The following is a 20,250-nucleotide window of genomic DNA, read 5'->3' on the forward strand; positions in this document are numbered from 1 at the left end:
AGTAAGGTACAGGGTGGTGTATAGAATCCACAATCCCCAGAGGTATAACAGAGGTTAAAGTCAGGGCTGACCTTACTCTCTAAAGTGCTAGCTTGGTCAAGCAGTAAGGCAGTACCAGAGGACAGTGTAAAGCATATGTTGTACACACTCAGTCAGCAAAAGGTTTCACACACTCAAGGACTGATCTCCAGGCCAATTGTTTTGTATCAAAAGATATAGTTGTTTTATTTTTAGAACCAACAGGTGTCAAAATATACTTTTCTCAATATGAGTGATCTCAGGTAATTACTTTACAAAGAGGCAATAAACTTTGTAAACACAATAGGTACAGGGATTGCAGTAGGCAACACAATTCTAAACACAATTTAACATTGACCTCAATGTGTTCTTCTACATAAATGCAGCTGATTACTTTATTGATTACTTTTGTAACTTCAGGTCTGGATCCTAGATTCAGTCCTGAGGTCTAAGCTGAAAACAGTTTAGAAAAAACGTTTTAGTTATTGCAATGATTTTTAAAGAATATAACGGTATTTTAAAAGTTGACAGAAACTTTTCAGTGAAAAACTAGCAATGTTATCCAATGGAAGGAAATTCAAGTCACAGGTGAAGTAGGTTCTTGTTACTTTTGTAATCCAGGACTGTACTCCTAAGTTCAGTATTCGGGTCTCTACCTAAGACAGGTAAGTAATTACGTTTCAGTATTTGGTACGATTTTTAAGGAATATTTGTAATTTTCAAAAGTAGACAGAAGAAATTTCAGAGAAAAACAGTCAATGGTTTCCTATGGAAGAAAATTCAGGTTACTAGTAAACACGGTTAGGATTACTTTTGCGGTTCAGTACTGGGCTAAAAGGTACAGTACTGGCTTCTCTCCTGATCACAGGTGAGTACTTCAGAATTCGTTATTCGGCTGATTTTAGATGAATATTTTAAAGTTTCAAAACTTCACACTTAGAAAATCTTTCGAGTCAAACCAGTCAATGTTATCCAATAGAAGGAAAGTGAGTTATCGGTTTTCAGGTGAGTACTCGACTGGTGAAGTTAAGATTCTGGGCATAGACTCAGGGGTCCCCCAGGGTCAGGTAGGTACAGTTGGTACACCCTCAGCGGCACAGGGGCAGCCGGGTGCAGAGGTAGTTAGACTCAATCTTATCCCATGAGAGGCAGGGGGCCTTCGGTTGGTGGCTGCTGGCTAGCAGGCCACGCGGTTGTGGAAGCGAGCTCTGGGTTACTTGCTCAGGACAAATGGGGAAGTAGATAGGGACAAAGGTTGCACTGCCAGGGGCACTCAGGCGGCTGGTTGCAGGGTGCTTTTGGGCCGTCGGGCGCTCAATGTTATTCAATGGAGATCTTGAAAAGGGAGCAAAGGCTGCAGGCTCAGGGACAGAGGATCCCCTGGAGCGACCATCACTTGGAGGAGTAAGTTGGGATCTTGGAGGATAGGTAAGCACCCAGAAATTGGGCACAGGGGGCCGTGGGGCGCCGGGTGCAGGGGTGTCTTTTGAGGTCTGGGAATCTTACCACCTGCTGGTTTCGGTCGGCGGGGTCCTTTGTCCTGAGGCTGCAGGCGTCGTCTGGGTCGTCGAGGAGGGTCCTTGGGCACTGGATTCCAAGTCAGAATCGCCGGGGGGACGTCCTCGGGGTCTTAGTTCACTCCAGCACAGGCCAGGCTTGGCGGGTGCAGAGTATGCAGGGTTCGCGGTTCCGGATGCCAGGGCTTGTTACTTGCTTTGAGCAGTACCACGGCTCGTGGGAGACCCAGGTAGTCAGAGTCACAAGGCAGTCAGGTCCTCTGGGGTTTTTGAGGTTCCTGACCACTGGAGACGCCGAGGTTTAGCAGGAGCAGGTTCGAGGGTCGACAGGCCGGTAAGGCTGGGTCAAATCAGTTGGTGTCTTCCTCTTTTTAGCAGCTGCATGGCAGGTCTTCTTGTTTCTTGTTCTTCTTTCTTGTTTCATAATCTGGATCTGGGGAAGAAAGGCTCAGGGTGCCCCTAAATACTAAATTTAAGGGCATTACAGGTAGGGCAAGGGCAGGGACCAATGGGTCGCTGTCCTGGGGTGGGTACACCCCCTAGCCTGCTCCTCTCCTGTGGGAGGGGGGCAGGAGCCTAGCTGTGATTGGGCAGGTCTCCCCATCTTCAAGATGGCCGGAGCCCGGGGTCGTGCATCACCTCTCCTCTCCCACCTGAGGGGTGGAGTTGGCACAGGCTGGCACACCCCCGTTCCTGACGTAGGGTTTCCCACCAGTCTTCCCGCCAGAGTGTGGGTTAGAACTGGTGGGGGCCAGTTGCTCAGTACATCAAGTGGTCTGAAGAAGCACACAAAGGCAAAATGCCTTTGAAGCTTCCCCTGCCCATCCTGGGGGAGGAGGCTTGGTACCTCGTCCCAGGATGTGCATTGTTGCAGGCCCAGGAGAGCGGGGGCTCTCCACCCAGGGGTCCAGCAACATGTCTGCTGTGTGGCAGCCTAGGCAGCCTGTCAGACAAGACGTGGATTGTAGGTTAGGTTTCAGGCGGCATCTCTAAGATGCCCTCTGTAGTGCATTTTAGGTTTAAATTTCTTTTATTGGTCTCAGAGGAAAACAAATACAGTGCAATGCATTGTTGAGTCCATGTAAACATGCAAATGACAGACTGAAGTAACCACTGGGCATGAAGTTGCGCATACCCTGCAAGGGCTGTCAGGCCCCACAGATTTGACATTAAATCCCACACTGGCATCAGTTTTGGTTTAATGTGCTGAGAAGTTTGATATCAAACTTGTCAGTCCTCAGTGTAGCCATTATGGTGCTGTGGAGTTCGTAATGACAACCTCCCAGCACCATATACTCTTAATAGCATCACTACACTTACAGTGCCCAGGAATGGCTCTGGGTAATGTAGGGGCACAGGGCTCATGTACCTGTGCCCACACCATTCGCATAGGGCCCCCAGTAGAGGGGTGGCTGATGTATGCCAGGGCAGTGGGTGTGTGGGCATGGCACACAGGGATGTGTGCCATGTTGACTCTTTGTTTAGTTTTGCACCAGGACACTCAGCCTGCAAAGGCAGTGTGTGTGTGTGTGTGTGTGTGTGTGTGTGTGTGTGTGTGTCAGGGTACATGGCCCCTAAGGGTGGCACAATAAGTGCTGCAGCCCTTAGGGGTCTTCTCTGGTCACAATGCCCTGGGTACCTAGGGCACCATTTACTAGGGGCTGACATGTGGCCAGAGATGCCAATTGGGTTTAGGCTTTAGTACAGTTTGTAGGGAAGGAACACAGGCCATGGGCACCTGATTGGCAGGGACCCAGAGCACACCAAGGAAAAGTGCATCAGGTATCAGGTAAAAAGTGTGTGTGGGGGGGGGGGGTACTGCAACAGAAACTCACTTTCTCACAGTCCGTAGATGAACCGCTGTGGATTTATGTGGGACAAATCCCGACTGTACAGTGGAGACTATTTTCTCTAGTGGGAGGGATAGCCGAGTCGCATCACCTCAGACAGGAATTTATTATCACTGTTACTCAGTGGCAGAGGGCGATAAGAGGTACACTTACAGGGTCTTTCCAGGCTTAGGGGGCACCGATATGATTGCATCACTTATAGACGCAAGCGACACACCGCCCTTCAATGCCTCAACATACACCTCCAGCAGGTATGCATCTGGTATTTGTTTGTAAAACTCAACACCAGACCTTCAGATCCCGGTGCCTTTCCTCCTCCTAGGGCGTCTATAGCGGCAACAATCTGTGGCCCAGAGAGCGATGGCTTATGACGGGATATGAGAGCCAATTTATATAGCGCTGCACAGCTAGTTCAGGAAAGAAGTGTCCTGGCGCTAATATGAGCACATAAGTATCAAAATCCCACAGCCCCTGAACACAAGCAGAAAGGTTTTGATGTATTTCCTGAAAGAACCTATGTTTTCTTGGGTGCACAGGGCAGGTGGGACGGCACTCCATTCCAGGTACCTGCAGTCACCACAGGCAGAGAGCAGCCATCTATTCTGATTTTCCTAAACTTAGAGACTTTACGCAGCAAAGCACGGTGGGATCTCACCCCTCAGGCAGCTGATACCAGGCAAAGAGCGAGGACATATATGAATGAACCCCCTGATTGTAGAGCGTTTATGACATAAAGTGCTTTAAATTGACATCTCTTCAGGACAGGAAGCCGGTGCAATTTGACCCGTTTGTTGGAGATCAACGTTGAATTTTTTATCCTCAGAACCAACCCAGCTGCTGTTTTTGTAGCAGCAGCAATCTACGAAGGCGATACGTATAAAGAGATGCAGAAATTCCTTCTCGATAGAATCAGAACCAGAACCAGGTCCTTCCTAGATGAAGCCGGGATGAACGGAAGTATTTTTCTGATAACTTTCAGCAGTCAGAAGCCTGTAGAGCAGGTGATTGTAAAGTATCCTTTTAAGGACGGATGTGAATCCACCCTAACTCCCAGGTTAATGACCAGATGGAATGTGGTGGACAGAGATCCCAACGACACTGGCCCCACCCTTGTGCCGTGAGGCTCCGGACCCAAATATCACTATTTCCGTTTTTTTACTGTTCAGCGTCAGGGATTTGAGCTCATCCAATCATCAACTTCCTGGCGACAGCTTTTGAAATTACTGGGCATTTTATCTGTATTTAATTCTAATCTAATGCTTTGTGTATATTCGAGTAGAGGTGATATCGAATGACTCGTTCAGGCTGGCCAAGTTGGCCATGTAAAGACTGAAAAGACTGTGGCTCAAAACAAGTCCCAGGGGGGCTCCTGTGGTGATCGTCTGAGGGGCTGAAGTTAGCTGATGCCACCCCTTGGGTCAGATCTTTCAAAGAGGATAATAACCAAGCAGGCACTTTCCCCTAAGACCAACCATCCCAAATCTCTGTAGTAAAGTGGAGTGGGGGGTGGTGTCAAAGGCTGCAGCCAGATCTAATCAATCAGAACCCCCACCTCTCTACCCCTTTACATAATGCCTCTAATATCCCACGTGGCTTTAGCCAACACAGTCTCTGCAGAGAGCTCTGTTGGAGCCCTGGATGGACTTTGTGCAGAGTGGGTGGGACTCAATGTATTTGGTGAGCTGCTTGTTGACCCTGGCCTCAGTTACTTTGGTGAACATCAAGGAACAGAGAGACAGGCCAATCCTTAGAGTTAGAACTGCTGTGACTACTGAAGCAGACATCTGGAAGTAATGTTGGGTGAAACACTATGAATGGCTGCACGTTGAGGTGCGACGGACAGCAAGAACAAGAAGGTTGGGCAGGGATGTGTCCCAGCGTAGTTACGAGAGCCTGCGATGAACCCAAACATTCCATCCATCATTTATCTTATTCCTAAATACGACAGGTGTGCATAGATGCGGGTCCCTTGCTCGCTGCACCGCTGGAATCAAGCCACACCCAACAGTCAGGGCTCAGACGTGGTCCCGTGCTTGCTGCACCGCTGGAATCAAGCTGCAGCCTACAGACAGGGCCCAGATGTGGGTCCCGTGCTCGCTGCACCACTGGAATCAACCTGCACCCTACAGTCAGGGCCCAGATGTGGGTCCCGTGCTTGCTGCACCGCTGGAATCAAGCTGCACCCCACAGTCAGGGCCCAGATGTGGGTCCCGTGCTCGCTGCACCTCTGGAATAAAGTCGCACCCTACAGTGGAGGCCCAGATAGGCTGAAACCAGTCTTGGGTTGCTTCTGTTCCGGTTCAGAAAGGATCTGGACTGGCTCTTCAGCTGGAATGCTCCTATTGGAAGGAGTCTAAAGGTGGCATTGTGGCCAAAAAACAGTTGATCTCCCACTCTGACTTGGCCTGGTTGGGACCAGGAGGTGAGCCGGAGTCTAGTGAGCACTAGCATGTGGGCAGGGCTTGTTATAGACCAGGATGTGAGCCGGAGTCTAGTGAGGACAAGGACGTGAGCCAGGGCCTGGTGGACCAGGACGTGAGCCAGCGCCTTGTGAGGACCAGGCCATGAGCCAGGGACTTGTGAGGACCAGGATGTGAGCCGGCGCCTGGTGGACCAGGAGGTGACCCGGAGACTGGTGAGGACCAGGACATTAGCCTATCACATTAGTGTGGAATCGGGCATCCATCCGCCCACTACTTAAGAAACCATCGCTGGATGTCACCGACCCTAATAGTTATAGGCCAATTGCTAGATTGCCTCTGCCGGCAAAACTGATAAAAAAAATTATGAACTCCCAACACTGTTCCTTTCTGCGTAACTCGAAGGGTCTAGATCCGGCCCAACATGGGTTTAGGGAAGGTCACAGCACCGTGACCGCCCTGATTAAGTCCACAGAGGAGGTCCGGAAGGTGCTTGACGATGGGGGCCAAGCAGTGCTGATCCTACTGGATCTGTCAGCGGCCTTCGATACGGTTCACCATGCTATCCTCCCTTAGCCCCACTTTATTTAATATTTGTGTATATTGCCCCAGTGATTCGTTCCTTCAGGTTCGAGTTAACATCCTACGCAGATGATACCCAGATTGTGGTCTCGGTGCTTCCAGGGAAAGAATTGGGGGTGGCAGCTAGGTTTCAGGACTGCATGTCTGCAGTCAGTTCCTGGATGGCAAAAAGCTGCTTAAAATTAAATTCCTCCAAGACCGAGGTGCTCATTTTCGGGTCGAACACAAATCTTTGGAGCTCCAAATGGTGGCCTACAGATATGGGCCCTCCGCCACCTCCAGCTCAAAAGGTGAAGAATCTTGGAGTCATTAAAGACAACCAACTGACCTTCAAACCCCATGTCAAGGCGCTGACCACTTCCATACATTGGATTCTGAAAACCATCAGGAAGGTTCTTCCATTTCACAAACTTCAGGTCCTACAAAATGCATCTGCCCGCCTGATCGGGGGCCTGTCCAAGTTTTCATCAGTCACTAAGGAATTGGAGAGGTTGCATTGGCTCCCGATGCCGAAAAGGATTTTATTCAAAACCCTCTGCATTGTCTTCAAGGCACTGCATGGCTTGGGCCCGGTGTTTCTTCAGGATCATTTCCAGTGGTACAGACCTGGGAGACAACTGAGGTCTGCCACTATGGGACTGATTAAAACAACTCGGATCAAGAAGGCACGCTGGGGGGGCAGGAGCTTTGTGGGGGGAGCAGCAAAGGCATGGAACTCCCTCGTCTTGACCCTCAAACTAAATACAAACTTGTTAGCCTTCAGGAAAAACCTTAAAACATGGCTCTTTACCCTCTAGCCCGGGATTCTGAGCCTCAGGGAGTTACCACTTTCAGCGCCAGGACACCGATCGGTATTTGTGCGCTCTATAAGTGTTATAAATAAATAAATAAATAAATTAGCCGAAGTATGTTGAGGACCAGGATGCTGAGCCGGGGGTCTGGTGGACCAGGATACTGAGCCAGCTCTCGCTCCCTTTGTGAGGCCAGACTAAACACCCGGTTCGTCCTCTCTTGCAGGACCAGGCACGGGCCAGCACAGTGATCCAAGGACACCAGAGCCTGGGGCGCTGGACTTGCACCCCCAGTTTTTCATTGTATTTCTCCCTGAAACAGATAAAACTTTGTGTACTCTCCTCGAGAGAGATCCACGTTATCTCTGATCTCACTGGACTCACAATCTGCTGAAAGAGGTTGAGAATGAGAGTCCTTGCACATTAACTGTTCTACTCTTCTCTGCCACGTTGCCCAGCGAGGTACCAAATATTTCTGTAGAGTGATGCCCCAAATATTCATGCCTGTACTTTCATATAATTGTTTTTTATTTATTTTTTTATTTTTTTAAAACAAGGGGGACCCAATTGGTAGCTGTGGACCATGGGTATTAGTTATTACAAAGAACAAAAGGTCCAAAGCTTAAAAAGAGAGCATAATTCTATTGTATAGACCACAATAGGCTACTATACGTTTTCCTTGCCCTGCCGGGCAGGGAGTTTTATTATAGGTTAATTCAAATCTTTTTGGTTTTTAAATACATTTTTACAACAAACAATTTTCGCTGTGAGGCATAGTCTTGCGCTATTCATAAAAGGTTGAAAATAGAAGGAAAGAAATAAAGGAAATAAGAGAGAAATACTTCAGGCAACAGAGAAGTGAGCGGTCTGGGCACTGTAAGGATCAAAAGATATAACAATGTTTCCCAGAGCAGAACATACATACAATAATACCAATGGTCAACAGTACGTCTGCTAAGAAAGGTCGACGTTTCGATCCCGCGCTCTAATTAAATGGGATCATCATCAGGACTTTAACAAAATAATTGCCTGGATAGAACACTAAATGCGCCTTGGTGAGGGCTGTGTAAGAACAACAGGAGTAAACCCATAGACCACGTCGGGATGGGTGTGAAGTATGAACAATAACAATTCCCAACAGGTTTCAATTTGAGACAGTTAAGTAATGTATGCAGTCTGCATTACATAAGCAAGAAACAAAACAAGGAGGCTCATATGGTTTGAAAGCTTGTTATTCACCATATTAAAGGAGGGTGTTACACATGGAAATACAGTTAAGCAGCACTGTACAGAGAGAATCATGTGACAACCCTAGGGCACTTGGTGAGTGAAGAATATATAATTAGTGAGAAGTGAAGACGCAAGTGCTAAAGGTGAACAGCGTGAACGGCGCAATGTGACAAGAAAGTAATACAATGATGGCTCCGCAGGGTTAAGTTAAATTCACTTAAATCGTTGAACAAACAGTTTTACAGGAGCACAAAACGTAAAGATGCGCTCTAAAATTGCGCTGTGATGTCGACGGCGTTTCGATCCCTGTGAGTCGGGATCATCATCAGGACAGGGTTGTCGATGTCAGGCAGTGTAGATCACGTCGTGTAGATCCCGTGAGTCACTGGACGCCCAGGCAGGGTCCGAAATTGCGGCGTCTGGATGCGAAGTGTGAAGTCGAGGGCTGGTCCGATTGGGCAGCGCCTGAATCAAGCAAGGCGGCCAAGGGCGTAGAGGGCTCTCGATATCTGGGCGGCTCGCGATTAGTGCTGTTGGTTCCTCGCCGATTAGGTCTCAGGCGCCCCAATCCTCGAGGAACCAACAGCCAGATCAGCTTGCATCGGGACACTGTTCCCAAATTCGCGGAACGATTAATTGGTATCAACCGTCAACCCCTGACACCTAACTCCTGAGGGACCACGAGCACGACCATTGAGCAATCTGCAATTTGCGGATCGACTTCACCATATTGACCGCTATTTGATTGAAACCCCTTTTCCCGCTCACCAGAGAAACAGGAGATACGAGTGCCAGAACTACACGTACCGCACTCCGGTGCCCGTGGCAGCCCCCTATGCCCCAGTCGGGAGCCACACATATCGCTCGCAGAACACAACGTGTTCTTGACGACCAGCCCTCACCAAGGCGCATTTAGTGTTCTATCCAGGCAATTATTTTGTTAAAGTCCTGATGATGATCCCATTTCGCCGTATCGAAATGTCGACCTTTCTTAGCAGACGTACTGTTGACCATTGGTATTATTGTATGTATTTTCTGCTCTGGGAAACAGTGTTATATCTTTTGATCCTTACAACGCCCAGACAGCTCACTTCTCTGTTGTCTGAAGTATTTCTCTCTTATTTCCTTTATTTCTTTCCTTCTATTTTCAACCTTTTATGAATGGCGCAGGACTGTGCTTCACAGTGAAAATTGTTTGTTGTAAAAATGTATTTAAAAACCAAAAAGATTTGAATTAACCTATAATAAAACTCCCTGCCCGGCTGGGCAAGGAAAACGTATAGTAGCCTATTGTGGTCTATACAATAGAATTACGCTATCTTTTTAAGCAATGTACTTTCATATAATACATAAGTGCATTCTGGGGGTTGTAGTATCCATTACTTCACTAAAGACAGTGGTTTAAAAAAGAAACTCCATGCTTGGAGGAGATGTGTGCCTTTGTCATGAGCCATCTGGGGCTCAATAATAACTCCGGATACTTTTCAAAAACTCAGATTATGAGCGCTTAAAATAAAATTATATGTCTGAAAAGAGTATCTCTGGGCGGTGAGAGCAGCGGCTGAGGCATTCCACACTCCTCCTACCCAGAGGACAAGTCTCTCCTCCTACCCCAACATAGCAGGTTTCATAACAACACAGGACAGACCTCACCTCCTTTGCATCACCCCACTAGGACAAGACAGGCCTCTCCTCCTAGCCGCGTAGGACAGGCTTCACCTCCTCTGCATTCCCCTGGACAGGCCTCAGCTCCTCTGCACCCCTGGACAGGATTCGTCTCCTCTGCATCCCCTGGACAGGCCTCACCTCCTCTGCGCCCCCTTGGACAGGCCTCACCTCCACTGTAACCCCTGGACAGGCCTCGCCTCATTTGCACCCCTGGACAGGCTTCATCTCCTCTGCACCCCCTTGACAGGCATCATTTTCCCTGTACCCCCTGGACAGGCATCACTTCATCTTCACCCCCTGGACAAGCCTCACCTCCTCTGAACTCCCCTGGACAGGCCTCACCTGCTCTGCATCCCTTCGACAGGCCTCATCTCAACTGCACCCCCTGTGCACACCTCACCTCCTCTGCACCCCCCTGGACAGGCCTCAACTCCTCTGCACACCCTGGACAGACATCGCCTCCTCTGCACCCCTTGGACAGGCCTCACCTCCTCTGCACCCCCTGCACACACCTCACCTCCTCTGCACCCCCATGGACAGGCCTCACTTCCTCTGCACACCCTGGACAGGCCTCAACTACTCTGCACACCCTGGACAGGCCTCGCCTCCTCTGCACCCGCTTGGACAGGCCTCACCTCCACTGCACCCCCAGCCCAGGACAGGCCTCAACTCCTTTGTACTCCCCTGGACAGGCCTCACTTCCTCTGCACCCCTTTGGACAGGATTCACCTCCTCTGCACCCCCTTGGGCAGGCCTCACCTCCTCTGCACCCCCTTGACAGGCCTCACCTCGTCTGCACCCCTCCTGGATAGGCTGCACCCCCAGCCCAGGACAGGCCTCAACTCCTCTGCACCCCCTGAACAGGTCTCACCCCTCTCAGCACAGTACAGGTCTCACCTCTTCTGTACCCCCTGGACAGGTGTCAGGGTGCAGGAAAAAGGAATCAAAGCTCTTCTTTGTTCCGCAGTATCTTCCATTGAACCAGCATTGCAAAGATTACCCGCTCGCAAACGGTCGCGGGTGATTATAGTGTGGAAACGGGCATTCTCCCCTGTACTACCAACAGGGAGGACCGTGGTGCAAGTTGCTGGTCTAGTCCTGAGCTCGTGTACACAGGCGCGAGGTCTAGACTAGCTGGGAAGTGCGCCGGTTGATTTTAGAACCGAGGCACTTCACCAACTGATTTTCAGAGATTAGTCATGTTCTTTCTGTAGTCTAGTTAGATAGAAATAGTGCAGTTTTGTGCCAGGCTTAGGCGCAGGTTAGAGCGCTTCAGTGCGTCGGTTAGTTAGTAATTTAGAACTAGAGAGAAATACAAATGTAAAGAGAAGAATTAATACTTACCCATTGAATACTTCAGTTCCTGATTTCTTCGTTGCTTGATTGACGGCGGAGGCTCCAGAAGGTTCCTAAGTGAGAAGTAAGAAAAATTCAGAAGATAAGAAAGTAAGGCACAGAGTGAATGAACGAATGAGTGAAAAAGAATAAATTAACTCACAGAGTTAAAGAGTGCTAAAATGTTGTTTATAATGCAGGTTACCAAATAATAAAATACTTATATTAAAGAATAGAAGAGGAGCAAATGCCATAGGCACTCTGGGTGAGGAAATATATATATATATATTATAGAGAGACAGAGAGCAAGAAAGTGGAGAAGGAACTGAAGGAAATTAGCAATGGTGTGCTTTTCTGTTACAGCGATTTCCACTCATGCTTGAAGATAGAGAGGGAGTAAGAAAGGCATAAAATGGAGTACGGCAGAAAGGAAGAAGAAGAGTGGAAGAGCCAGAAGGTCAGGAAGTCTCTTCTCTGTCCCATTCCCCTTTCTCCCGGCTGGGTTCACACAGAAACTAGTTAACTCTTCAGTTGGTGGCTGTGGGAAAACATGGGGTGGAATTTGGAAAATCTCATCGTTCTGCTCCTGGGAGTGTCGGCACTGTGAGTAACCACGACCCTTGACAGAGCGAAGTGCCCACGTCAATACTCGCCCGAGCAGAATGGCTGAAGAGTTTGATTTAAAACATTTAGGAAATATTCTTAAGGAGATTCAAGAAGAGTTAATAGCAGTCAGAGAGGAAAATAAGGTAATCAAATTTGAAATGAAGGCCCACATTTTCTTAACTCAGTGCTCGTTGTACTTCATGTGTCGGCCCACTGTCTTCCCAGTACACAATCTCGTATAGCATTCATCTTGTCGTATCTCAATGGGGACGCAGCCTGTGGTCAATGCCCCTGGTCACCCAAGACTCACCAATTTTATATTACTTTGAGGAGTTCAAGAAAGAGTTTTTGCGACTTTTTGATCGTCGGAAGGTGGCACAGGCTACGAATAATGAATTACTGGAGTTGAGGCAAGGGAATCGAGAGCTTGTCTTCACCTGGCCCAATTTAACAAACTTGTTGTAGAAACTGAATGGCCGGAGGCCAAAAGGGCAGCCTTGTTCTATCGGGGTTTGAAAGATGACTTAAAGGATGCTTTGTCACTGATCCCAAATCGCCCTACAGAAGTTTCAGCTTTGATTGATCTCATTTTAGAGATAGACTATCGACTAATGGAAAGAAGGGGTGAAAGATGACGTGAATTTCGGCCCAGTGTACCACGCTTTGACCGGGTCAGAGCAGAGGTTGTTAAATCTTGTGATAGAGAACATGGAGTCGAACCTATGCAAATTGGAACTATTAGAGGCCCCCTTTCCAAAGAAGAGAAAGAAAAGCGTCGACAGAATAATCTATGGCTTTATTGTGGTATTAGTGGACATTTTGTAAAGGAATGTCCCAAGAAGCCAAAAACATTCAAGAAGGAAAACTCTCTGCACCACCAGTAGAAGGAGTTGGGCTGGTGGTTGCTAACAAGGATATAATTCGAATTTCTCATCAAGTGGCCAATACTCTACAATCTTCCACTCCACACCTCATTCTGACGATGACCCTAAGGTTTCGAGACAGAGTTCTTTCAGGAGTGGCCATGATGCTGGACTCCGGTGCTACGGGGAACTTTTGTGACCTCAATATGCCTCGAAAATTGGTCTGACGGCATTACCTAAAAAGAGAAGTGAGGCAGTTAGGGCTGTTGGCGGTAAAAATTCATCTTCCAGCCCAATAACCAGTCACACGGAAGTTGTGGAACTTGTTTCTGTCGAAGTTCAAAAGGAGGAGATTCAATTTAACTTGATTGATGCTCCTCAGTTTGGAATCATCCTGGGTTTGTCTTGGTTAACTGAACACAACCCAACAATTAACTGGAGTGATCGAACCGTGAAGTTTAACTCAAGTTATTGTTTGGAAAAATGCTTCGGAGAAAAGCGGAAAGAGCAAGATGGAAATCCAGCAGCTTTATTAAGCAAGCAAAAGATGAGGGTGTGTGCGGTTCAAACTGTGAGTCTTACGGTAGAACATCAAGTGTTTGCTGAAGTTTTCAGTGAATCGGAATCAAAGAAGTTGCCCCCACATCGGTCGTATGACTGCAAAATCGATTTGGATCCTGGATCTAATCTTCCTTGTAGCCGAATGTATGCGCTTACTGAAGCTGAAAACCGTCATCTTAAATTTTACATTCAGAAATACAGAGAAAACAGGTTCATACGACCATCATAGTCCCCGGTTTCTTCACCATTATTTTTCTTTCCGAAACGTGACAGAGATCTGAGAATGTGTATAGATTATCGTACCTTGAACAAGATTACAATAAAGAATCGTTATCCTCTTCCCTTGATTTCAGTTCTTCTAGATCATGGGTACTCACAAACTTTCTCTCGGGGGGCAAATTTATAGTGTGGTTTGTGGCCAAGGGCCGCTCCTGAGGGGGCGGGGGCAGTGGGGGAGGGGGGCGTGTCTAAAGAAAAAAAAACTGAGACCATGAGGTTGAACACAGGTCCCGGCAGCGGACGCTTTCGTCCACTGAGTCACCAGACCCAGCACACACACACACGCACACCTCTCTCTCTCTCGCCCCCTTACTCTGACTGTCTATCTCCCTCTCTCTCTCCCTCCCTTTGTCTCCCTCTGTCTCCCTCCCTCTGTCTCTCTCTCTCTCTCTCCCTCTCTCTGCCTCCCTCCCTCCCTCTGTCTCCCTCCCTCTGTCTCCCTCCCTCTGTCTCTGTCTGTCTCCCTCCCTCCCTCTGTCTAACTCCCTCTCTCTGTCTCCCTCTGCCTGTCACCCTCTTTCAACCTCACTCTGTCTATCATCCTCTGTCTCCCTCCCTGTCCCCTTCTCTCAGTTTCCTTCCCTCTGTCTCCTTCCCTCTGTCTCACTCCCTCTGTCTCACTCCCTCTGTCTCCCTCTCCCTGTCTCCCTCTCCCTGTCTCCCTCTCCCTGTCTACCTCCTTCCTCTGTCTCCCTCCCTCTGTCTCCCTTCTCCCTCTGTCTTAAAGTCCTTGCACATTAACTGTTCTACTCTTCTCTGCCACGATGCCCCAGGAGGTACCAAATATTTCCGTAGAGTGATTCCCAGAATATTCATGCCTGTCCTTTCATATAATACATAAGTGCATTCTTGGGGTTGTAGTATCCGTTACATTACTAAAGACAGTGGTTTAAAAAATAAACTCCATACTTGATGGAGATGTGTGCTTTTGTCATGAGCCATCTGGGGCTCAATAATAACTCGGGGTACTTTTCAAAAACTCGGATTATGAGCTCTTAAAATCAAATTATACGTCTGGAAAGGAGTATCTCTGGGCGGTGAGAGCAGCGGCTGAGGCATTCCATACTCCTCCTACCCAGAGGACAAGCCAGGGCAGGCTTCTCCTCCTACCCCAACATGGCAGGTTTCATAACAGCACAGGACAGGCCTCACCTCCTTTGAATCACCCCACTAGGACAAGACAGGTCTCTCCTCCTACCCGCACAGGACAGGCTTCACCTCCTCTGCATTCCCCTGGACAGACCTCAGCTCCTCTGCACCCCTGGACAGGATTCGCCTCCGCTGCACCCCCTGGACAGGCCTCATCTCCTCTTCACCCCCTTGGACAGGCCTCACCTCCACTGTAACCCCAGGACAGGCCTCACCTCATTTGCACCCTGTTGTAGTCTCTATGCTTCTCCTGCCTCTCACCATGGAATGTGGAATCTGGAATCATGCATTGCATGCAGTGGGTTCCAGATTCCCTTCATTCCGACCTGGCGGTTGCTGAGGCAGGAGGCTCAATACTTATCCCAAACTGAATAAACTCTACCTTTATTACTTACCTGTTTCCTGGAGTACTCTTCATCTACAATATTTTGGCGACGATCCTGCGAACCCTGTGAGCTGCCACCTCTGTCATCGCGTCTTCTCCACGGACGATGTTCTTGAAGCTGGCATTGCGACTTGGCACTCTCCCTTGAACCTGCCACCCATCTTCGAACTTCCTGATGATGACAATTGTACCGTGAGTTTTTTTTTGCTGTTTTTCCTGATTGGAAGAACTAAATAGCGCTTTGCCCGTCAACGGTCACTCGCGGCCTGCCCGAGTTCTAGTTGCCAAGCGACATAAACATTGCACGCATTCTTGCTCGCGCTCGGACTTCTCTGTTGTGCACGCACGACATCATTCAGCGCGCATGACGTAATCACGCATCAATGAGCAATCAGCACGCACGGCGGCCATTTTAAAATTTTGCCAACCACGGAAGATTACAATTGCCAACCACGTCGCAAAGCCATAACTCAACTGCTACAATCTGAACCGGAAGCGGTACAAAATACGCCCTATACTCGAAAACGACAGAATTTTGATCAAATGTACGAAAACTGAGAATATGGTATACAATTAAGACGGTTATATATAAATAAAAAAAAAAAATTTTTTTTTTTTTTTTTTCATTGGTTCCACCAGTTCCCAAACTTACAATTTTTATATTGCACTCCTACAGGAACTGTTTCATCAGATTCAGCAGTCATATATTAAACTTACCTATCTGACTGAACATACACAAAATTTTTATCCTGCCTCAGCCTAATTCCGCATTACTCTATACTTCTTACTACAATGGCCACCACAGCGAATTCCACAATTGCACCTCCTCCATTTTTGGCCGAAGGAGATACACCGATCTTAGAATGGGAAGAATGGATTGGTGTCTTCGAGAATTATCTAGAGGCCATAGATGGCCTTAGATTCCCATTATCACGGAAAAAAGCAATATTATTAAATTCATTAGGCAAAAGTGGTCAACATGCATTTAAGTTTTTGCCTGAATTACGTGGTGCTGATGGTGAGCTAGTCGATAATCCATATATGGAAGCGAAAATGAGACTTGAGAAATACTTCGGAAAGAAAGTGAACATTGTTATGCAGAGACACAAGTTTTACACGATGCACCAAAAAGATAAAGAATCCGTTGATCAAATGGTTACACGACTTAGGGAACTATCTCTTAAATGTGATTTTGGACCCATGACTGATCAGATGATCAGAGACCAGTTAATCGTCCAATGCAAGAACAAAAGGATGCAGCAAAAACTTTGGGCTGCAAAGAATCCTAGTTTGACGGAAGCCATAGCCATTGCGAAAGTAGTGGAAGAAGCCGACAAATGCATGGAAGAAATGCACAACTTAGATATGAACAAGGATGATTCCATATGTGTTGTGAACAGAATGGATAAGAATTTCACTTCCACGGATGTTAAGCCTAAGAACTTAGTTTCAACTGATGCTAAACCCAAATTCACTAATTTTAAACAGAGAAACAGAAATACTAGTTCAGTTGGAAGAAGCAAATTTATGGGTTGTTTTCGATGCGGCAGCATGACACATGCAGCCGATTTTGCAGGATGTTTTGCCAGAGACAAAACCTGCATGAAATGTGGAAGGAAAGGCCATATTAGCAAGGCCTGCAGGTCGCCTTCTGTGAACAAGGTTGCCTTTGTAGATGATGAATATGTTCCCAATGAAATGTCTTTATGCATTGAAGGTTGTGATGATATGGGAACGTGTTTATGTATTGGTCTCCAGAGACCTAAAGCCAATTTCAAAGTAAATGGGGCTACCATAACGCTACTTGTGGACCCGGGATCTATGCATTCTATATTTCCCATGTCTTTATTCAAAAAACACTGGCCTGATATGACACTCCAAGTAAGTGACATAATTCCCAAAGGGTATAGTGGACAAATTATTAACATCAAGGGTGTTATGGATGCCTCATTCACATTTAAGGGCAGAAATTCTTATGGTAAAGTGTACATTTCGGATGACGGTCCAGCAATTTTAGGCTGGATACAACAGTACGATTTACACATTATTTTAGACCCGCGTTCTACTGAAAGTGTTTTAGTAATTGATGAATGTCATAGTATTGACTTTATTTTAGATAAATTTGCTGATGTCTTTCGCACAGATTTGGGCAAGTTGAGTGGTTACATGCATGTCATTAAACTAAAAAAAGATGCCTCTCCTGTTAGACACGCTCTCAGGAGAATACCCATTGCTATTCGCAAGGAAGTGAAAGACATGTTAGATGACATAAAAAAACAGGACATTATAGAACCTGTAGAAGTCTCAGAATGGCTTTCGCCTGTCGTCATTCCTTGTTTGGAAGCATGAAGCAAGTTCATTATTTTCAAGATGATGTTTTAGTGACAGGGATTAACGAATCTGAACACAACGATAACTTAACCAAGGTGTTGCATATCTTTTCTGATGCGGGTCTCACCCTTAGGAAAGATAAATGCCAGTTTATGTTAACGGAAATAGATTACCTAGGTTACACTATATCACATGCTGGTGTCAAACCCAAGGAAGATTTATTGAAAGCCATCAGATGTGCTCCCATTCCCTTGAACAAAGAACAGTTGAAATCATTTCTGGGGCTAGTGGAATATTATTCTAAGTTTGTCCACAATTTTTCTCACAAGACTGAAGCGTTGAGATTACTCCTCAAGAAAGGTGTTCAATTTGACTGGGGTCCTCTACAATCTGATTCCTTTGAAACGATCAAGTTGGAGATCGTCAATGCAGGTATTCTCTCCACATATGAACCAGGCAGAGATACGTTTGTAACCGTAGATGCAAGTGCTTATGGCATTGGTGCTGTACTTTCTCAAAAGAAGGGTGACACAGAGAAAACAGTAGCTTTCGCTTCACGCACCTTAACAATTTCAGAACGCAATTATGCGGTCATAGAACGTGAAGCGTTGGCTGCTGTTTGGGGTGTGTCGCACTTTCGTACTTATGTATGGGGCTCACACTTTTCACTGAGAACAGACCACAAGCCCCTTCTCAAAATACTTTCACCTGGGGGAGCGAGTAAAGGTTCTCCTCGGCTCATGAGGTTTGCTGCAAGGTTACAGGAGTATGATTTTTCTCTGCAGCACATCTCTGGTTGGAAGAACGTTCAAGCAGATTGCTTGTCCCGACTCCCTGTAGATTGTGGGGAATCATATGACTTTGATGATGAGACTGTGTGCTTGGTTGATGATTTCTGTGATGTTTGCTCAAATGGTTTTGATTCTATTTCTAGAGAAGAGTGGCATCATGCTGTTTTAGCTGATTCTGATTTTGCTGAATTGGTTAGTGCCATCCGGTTGGGGTGGAAACGTGAGGGTGACATTAAATCTTCTTTACGCAGTTTCATACAGGTACAGGAGGAACTTAGCGTAGGTAGCTCCGATGACTTTGTTTTACGAGGTGAAAGATTTGTACCTCCTACTCCACTAAAGAAGAGATTATTTACTTTGGCACATGAAGGTCACCTCGGTCAGAGTATGACTAGTAAACGTCTCAAGACCAACTTTTGGTGGCCAGGTCTAGATGATGATGTAAGGCGTTGGGTGGAGAACTGTATGATGTGTAAGGAGAGTGAAAAAAGATTAAAAGTACATTCACGTCCTTTAGGGTCTATCTCTAGCTGCGAAGATTTACCTTGGAGCAAAGTTTGTTTGGACTTTATCGGTCCTATGGACTACTTATCTGCTGAGTGTCGGTTTGCAACAGTCCTAGTGGATGCATGTTCTCGTTGGTTGAGTGTTGAGTTCATGAAGAATATAACCACGGAAAGTGTGATTGGGTATCTCAGGTCGGTTTTTATGAAAGAAAGTTTTCCGTGCGTATTGTTAACAGACAACGGTACACAATTGACGTCCTCTTCCATGCAAACTTTTCTTTCCAACCATGGTATTAGACACATGCATACGTCCTTATATAACCCACAGGGGAACGGCATTGTGGAGCGCATGAACAGACTTATTAAGGGCGTTATTCAACTGGCTTTGCAAGGTAAACGGAATGTTCGTACCGCTGTGGAGGAAGCTGTATGGTCCTACAATACCACAGTTCATAGTGTGACTAATAAAGTTCCCTTTGTGACCATGCGAGGTAGAATTCCCAAGACTAAGATGATTCCTCAGTGGTTGTTAGAACTTAAGTCTCAGGGGTTTGAGTGCCCCCCTAATGCTAATTCCATACAGGACAAATGTTCCTTCAAAGGGAAGGTTGGTAAAGTTGATGTTGGTGATTATGTTAAAATTAAGTTAGGCAGAAAGGAGTCTGGAGCAAACAAGTTTTCTGATCCATTCAAAGTCAGAGAGGTACACAAGTGGCATGTTGTACTTGAGAATGGCCAGAGTTGGAATTTTAGAAGGATTGCTCTGTTTGCGAAAGAGAGTGGTGGTGTTGCTAAGAATGACTCAGGTGATTCTGAGAATTCTTCCTGTTCAAATGGTCCTGGTGTCACGACTATTCCCAAATCCGTCCCTAGTGGATCAGGGCGAGTTAACGAGCAGGTCAGTCTGCCTGCACAAGCAGATCCTCGTTCCCTAAGACAACGTAATACTCCCAGGAAGTTTGATAACTTTGTGTTGTATTAATTCTTAAGCTATCTTTATTCCTTACTTCCATTTGCTCTTCTTGTTTGATTATTACATGATACACTGTAAAGTAGGATTGAGCAATGTATATTCATGTAGTACAAGTTTTATTCTTTTATGTATAATGATTTTGTTTCATTCTTTATTAATATTAATAATCCCATTACTTGGTTAATTTCATTGCTTAGTTGCGTGAATTTCACATGATCGTTTTATGTTTTTGATTTGTAATTATATGACTCATACTTTGTTCATTAAGAAGAGAAGATATGTTGTAGTCTCTATGCTTCTCCTGCCTCTCACCATGGAATGTGGAATCTGGAATCATGCATTGCATGCAGTGGGTTCCAGATTCCCTTCATTCCGACCTGGCGGTTGCTGAGGCA

The 20,250-nt window shown here is 46.6% G+C and overlaps 1 protein-coding gene across 3 annotated transcripts in view; it reads right to left on the reverse strand.

Annotated features, from left to right (window-relative positions):
- The window catches only part of LOC144830052 (uncharacterized), a 58,148-nt gene that overhangs the window by 12,205 nt on the left and 25,693 nt on the right, over positions 1 to 20,250 (reverse strand). For 2 of the 3 annotated variants that reach the window (XM_078688891.1, XM_078688882.1), the window contains one exon: positions 11,421 to 11,485. The gene's annotated coding sequence lies outside the window, so the exon portion shown is untranslated. Of the gene's footprint in view, positions 1 to 11,420; positions 11,486 to 15,264; positions 15,334 to 20,250 lie in introns of those variants that run through there. The other variant, XM_078688902.1, reaches the window with a different exon arrangement.

The sequence above is a fragment of the Lissotriton helveticus genome, chromosome 1_1 (assembly GCF_964261635.1).
Source record: "Lissotriton helveticus chromosome 1_1, aLisHel1.1, whole genome shotgun sequence".
NCBI classification, from domain to species: domain Eukaryota; kingdom Metazoa; phylum Chordata; class Amphibia; order Caudata; family Salamandridae; genus Lissotriton; species Lissotriton helveticus.